Here is a 6,042-nt window from a genome sequence, read left to right as displayed (position 1 = left end):
GGCTATAGTATACCCAATTGTCTAATTTTTTTTTTTAAATTTCCACGATGATTTCTTTTAGAACTACAATCAATATAGTTTTCAGTTTCATATAGTATCCAAATTTAAAAGTTTTTTAATCTATCTGAAAATCAAGGCATAAACTAACATACTTTCTTCTCTTGTGACTCACTACATGCTAATTTTGACTATTCGCGATCGCAACACTCGAATACGCCATCTGGGGAGAGACCGGTTTCATGCCTTTAGCCCTTCTCCCTTCCCTCTCCTCCTCTTTTCAGTTGTATAGGAATGTACTACGATATTTTCCCTTTTCTTAATATTTTTCCTTTTTATTTAATAAGAATATTTTTTAAAATTTCCATAATACTTTTCTTTAGAACTATGTTTAATGTAGTTTTCAGTTCCATATAGTTTTTCAGGTTAAAAGATTTCAATCTATATGAAAATCAAGAGAGAAACTAACGTACTTCCTTCCTCTATGACTTTCCACACGCTAATGGGGAAAGTATGTGAAGTGTTGCCATAGGAAAAGAGTTCTGCTCTACGCCACCTGCAGCCCATTTCGATCGCCAATTAATAATGAAAAAATATTTTGGAAAGGGGAAATATCCCCTTACAACTGCGAAGAGTAGGTGGCCAAAAGAAGGTAGGAATAAGACATGGAACTGGTCTTCTCCTCAGATGACACATTCGAGCGTTGCGATCGCGATTAGCGCCATCTGAAGTTATTTCGATCTGAATTAGCTTCTGCCATCTATTGGCAAAAGGTGTAACCTATGTTTACGGAGGCAATTTATGCTGTGTTGTCAATAGGCTTCTTGAAATCTTTAACTATTTTAGTCGTTGATTATCTTTGCTTGTATCTGTATATGTGTTTTAATGTTTTCTATACAAAATTTGTCTCATTTTCGTGTAAAAGATATCTATTATTCTTAAACGGATCTCTTCTTTATTGGAATTGAATGTTTAACAGAAATTGCCGGTAACTGGTGAATGACATTAACTTGGCTCTCGTTCAAATTCATTGGACATATTTTAGTTGAAGCCTAATATCTGTTTTCGTGTATAAAAACTGTAAAATATCAGCGATATGTACATATTTTTAAGTGTGATTCATTGCTGCGAAGAGTAAGACCTCAATTTTCCATCAGTTCTTCGTAGATTTGTCACTTTCATAGTGCATAACGACGAATATAAATGACCCTTTAAAACCGCAAAATTACTGGATAATACGTAAGTCTGAATCGTATTATACTTAATATTAATTCTTCATTTTGTCATATAATATAATTGATACTTGAACATTTTGATTATTATTTTAGTAATTCATTACATTTTAGAAACACATGAGTTGGTAATCATTGTAAATAATTTCTCATATGAGTAGAATTTTTGTGATTAGGGTGACCTGGGGTAATTCCTGATCAAAAAACGCAAACATCTATTTTGTGAAAAAACTATTCAAAATAGAATTTTAATATATACGGGAAGTTTGAGGCTATATGAGATGAGTCCAATACCACCTTCTTTTGTTTGAAAATCTAATTAGAATTTAAAAGATTTTAAATTTTTAGTGATCAGGAATTACCCCTAGTCTTGATCATTCCTGGGGTAATTCCTGATCACTTCTGGGGTAATTACTGATCACCAGTTTTTATTGTAAAGGGGCTGTTTAAAAATAATTATATAATGGTAATTAACAAATAAGACATCAAGATCAAACAAATAAACCAAAAAGATATGTTTAAGCAGCTAATAATATGATTTATTTAAAAGCAAGAAGAACGATTAACATTTTAAATTTTCAAAAATCTTTGCATCATGCTATAAATTTTAGGCAATCAGCCAACTCATTCTCACGTTGTTCTGAAATATAAGAGTTTTTTCACATTGGTTACTTTTGCTGGATTTTTTAACTTCATTAAAGGAAAGTGTAAAGTTAAGTAAGGTATGCCAACAACTTTGGCAGCAGCTCTCACACTGAAATTTTCATTTTCAATCATTAAAGGAAATTCATTAATTTTGTTTTCTAGAAACTTAGTATCCTTTTTAGGCTTATAATTTCTCATCATATTTATACTAGGCTAATTTATAAACTTAAAAATTATTCTAACAATTATACTAGGCTAATTTATAAACTTAGAAAATTATTCTAATGATGTACACACATAAAATTAAGATAGAAGCAAGGTAAGATAAACCAGAAATGGTGCAAATCAGAATACAGTCTTGTATACAGTTAAAAACAAATTTTGTGATGACAGTTAAAATATATTTTATAGTTGTTCCACTTAATAAATATAAACTGTTATTTAAGAAAAGACAATTAGCTATTTTATATACTATTTATAAGAAGAAATGACAATGATCAGGAATTACCCCAGTGATCAATAATTACCCCATCTGTAGGGGGCAACATTTGATATAGTTTCCTATAATCAATTATAATGTTTACAGTAGATGTGAAACAATTAAACAAAAGCTTACACTACTTTTATATCAAAGAAAAAGAAAGTGACTCAAAATATTCATTATTAAGAGAAGGAGGGAGATCTTTGTAGAAATGTGCACATTTTGAAATGGAAAATACAGAAAGCAGTTTAAAAGATACTTATTTTGTAAGATTAAACAAAAAATTATTCTTAAGTAAATGTAGTTATACTTTAGTAAAGTGTACAAGCATTCTTGTCCATGTCTTAAATTTAAAAAAAAAATAATTTTTTTAAAATAAAACTTAGGTGATCATTATTTACCCCAGAAACAGAGTGATCGTGAATCACCCTATTTATAATTTTTCCAAACGCACTTTTTCCAACATCAACTATAATTTATGATACATTAACTTATAATGTTTTGCTTGTATAAGAGCCCTTGGATAATTTTGCTTAAATAATAAAACTTTAAAATAGTTTCGAAAGTTAAATATAGCAATATTGAAAATTACATAATCAATCCAAACTGATTTTATTACAGTAATGTAAATGGTATATTAACACTTAAAAAATTTAAAGATGTTAAAAGTAAATAAATAAGGTTTTTTTTTATTTTTTTTTTTTCATTAAGAAGCCTAAAATATGGCAAGGTAATCATTTCTAAATTGATGTGTATTATGCACCTGTTTAAACCGCAATTTTTATCAAAATTAAAAAGGATGAAGGGCTTCACATGTTTGTTCAATATTATAAATTTTTGTCAAAATAAAGTTTTTGTTAGGAATATTTTTGTGCTTTTATCCGTAGTTAGATTAAATCAACATTTAGGTAAAAAGTTATATCAATCTGAATTGTTAAGTAAGATTTTTGTTTGTTTTCTATAAAAAAAACTAAGAAAATTATGTTTTAAGAGTGGGAAGAATCTTAAGAGACCTTTCTCCTCCTAACAAATCATTTATGGCATAAAAAGTATCAATATTTAAATTGAGAATAAATAACTATTCATAGTATTTACCAGTAATATAAACTAAATAATGTAGCACTTAATCAGGGTTGGGTTTTTGATGTCAAAAAGTGGTTTTTGACATGACAAGGGTATAATACTGGTTTAAACCGTCAAAAACCCGTCAAAAATGTCAAAAACTAAAGTTTGCCAAAAAAATATATAAACTTCAAAACTACTAACAGTTGCCATGCATTATATTGAAATTTAATTATACTATAGGTAATCAGCAGGTTTTAAAATATTTTTTTAATTAAAATTAAGGTAAAATAACAGATTTAAAATCTCAGAAATTTATATTCAAATGCATGTGCAGAAAAATTTTGCACAAATTTTTTTTAAATATTTATATTTTGAAAAAAAAAAAATTTTTTTTTTGATACTTAAGAAAATTAAAAGTTTATTACTATGCATTTTTGACATATAAGGAACATATAACTAATATTTATAAGGAACTTACAAGTTATGTTGTATAAATACAAACTTGATACAAGTGTATGAAAAAAAATTTTAATGTTATACCGAATATATTTATTATCCAGTATGTTAATTTGAATTTAAAAGTAGTTATATTTGGGAATAATGATAAATATAATTCATATTGTTTATTATATTTATTTATAATTATTACACTTATCATTTTAAAACAATTTTTACCTCTTAATTTTTTCCCCCCACTTGTATTAAGAATACAAATAATGCATATCTTGAAAGCAAGAAGTAATTATTCAACAGCTGAAAATTTAGATATTCAACAAAACTATGTATATAGTATTCAGCAAAATGAAATTCACAAGTATTTGGATAAACTAAATTTTCAGCATAGTAAATGAATAGGCTGAATATACTGTAAATCGACAATAACTACTCTGTGTATTTAACAGAAAGCACTTAAATTTGTATTGTCTTATGTTAAAAAGATTATTAAGAAGATTTAAAAGAATATTAAAAAGATTTTTCTTTAAAAGATGTCTAATGTGCAAAACTGCTAATGTTTATCTTTAAAAATGTCTAATTTTTAGTATAATCTATACTATACACTAAATTTGGTTATAAATAAATTTCTTAATAATATCACTGCAGATTTTCAATAACACATGAAAATGAATACATAATATTACAAAAGATGTGAGCTTTCAAAAGTACAAGATTTTGGTTACTATTCAAAATATAAGTGTTTCTTCAAAATTTTAAATTTATTTTTTCTAGAACATATTTAGAAACACTATCCTTTATAAAAAATATATAAATTTTATGTATTAATTAAATTTCACATATGAATATAGGTTTTTGACATTTTCGACAGTGAGGTTTTTGACGTGACGGTTTAAACCATGGTTTAAACTGTCAAAAACTGTCACATGTCAAAAACCTGCCAACCCTGCACTTAATATTACATCTTAAATTATTCAGACTACTATGTTTATGCTATTAGAAAAACCAATTTATAATCTTAATAATTTGAGCTTAATTTTTTTTAAATAAATGATGTATATAATATAAATCTTAATTTCTTAATTATAGTAGTATATAATACAAGTATTGTGCATAGTTTAGTTTCTAATAAAATGCCCCCAATGACAAAATAGAAACTTGCCTTAGGTTTTTGACAGGTTTCTGATGTCAAAAACCTGGTGTTGTCCAAACTCTGGATTTAACTTATTTATCAGTTTCCAATAAGCTGTAGACTGTTTAGTAAAGGATTATAACATTTGAAATAACAGAAAGTGAATTCAATTTAATATGTAAATTAATAAAATCATAATTTTTTAGTTTTCTTAAAAAACAGTTTAAATTTTAAAAAAAATTGTTTTCTTGTTTCCTTTTAATGAGCAATTTAACATATTTTTTAATAGTTTTTTTTTTATTCTATAATAATTGTGAAACTTCCTCATTTTTTAGGATTTTTACCCATGTTATTTAAAAAAAATGTTAGTGACAGTTATTATTTTTTTATACCTGAATTTTTAAAATTATTGGATTTATGGAAATATTGGAGTTCTGTTTACCTTGTTGTTAATATACGCAGTTAAAATTATTGATTTTCAGGGAATTATTTTTTTCCTTCCTAAATAACTTTTGCAGGATGGAAAATACATTGACACACCTATTCCACTAGGAAATAGCAGACTATATGAATTTAAAGAAACTATTTAATCAAAAAATAATGTTTATAGAGTTGGATAAAAATTAAATCAGGATTGCCAAGTTTTAGACAATTAATAGTTTTATATGGTTTTAATAGTGTTTTTATCTATCATGTCAAACTCTTTTTAGCATAGTTTTAACGAGTGTCACAGAACCAAGAATTTTATTGTAAAGAAAATTATTAGCTATTATAAATGAGAAGTATATATAAATAAACATACTTTAATCAATCAGTTATAATCTTGAATTATTTTGATATTAAACACTCCTTTTGACAATTACTTTCAAAAATCCAATTTTTTGTGTAGAAATTTTTAAATAAGTATGAATAAAAATATGTAGAATAGAAATTTATCCTATCTGTTTAGTTGTTAAAACATTTGAAATCAAAATCTTCTTATTCATTTTGTCTGAAATCATTTACATTTTAACTCCTCCTTTCCCTGAAGCTTGCAA

At 26.0% G+C, this 6,042-nt stretch overlaps 1 protein-coding gene across 2 annotated transcripts in view; it reads left to right on the top strand.

The window, feature by feature from the left end:
- The first annotated feature begins 774 nt into the window (after positions 1-774).
- The window catches only part of Klc (kinesin light chain), a 101,263-nt gene continuing 95,995 nt past the window's right edge, over positions 775-6,042 (top strand). The window contains exon 1 of one of the 2 annotated variants that reach the window (XM_087161938.1): positions 775-1,236. The gene's annotated coding sequence lies outside the window, so the exon portion shown is untranslated. The remainder of the gene's footprint in view (positions 1,237-6,042) is intronic. The other variant, XM_087161937.1, reaches the window with a different exon arrangement.

Source organism: Parasteatoda tepidariorum, chromosome 4, assembly GCF_982258835.1.
Source record: "Parasteatoda tepidariorum strain Cologne lab strain chromosome 4, Ptep-v5.0, whole genome shotgun sequence".
Taxonomy (NCBI): domain Eukaryota; kingdom Metazoa; phylum Arthropoda; class Arachnida; order Araneae; family Theridiidae; genus Parasteatoda; species Parasteatoda tepidariorum.
The sequence above is the reverse complement of the archived record's forward strand: the minus strand, read 5'-3'. Positions and strand labels throughout refer to the sequence as shown.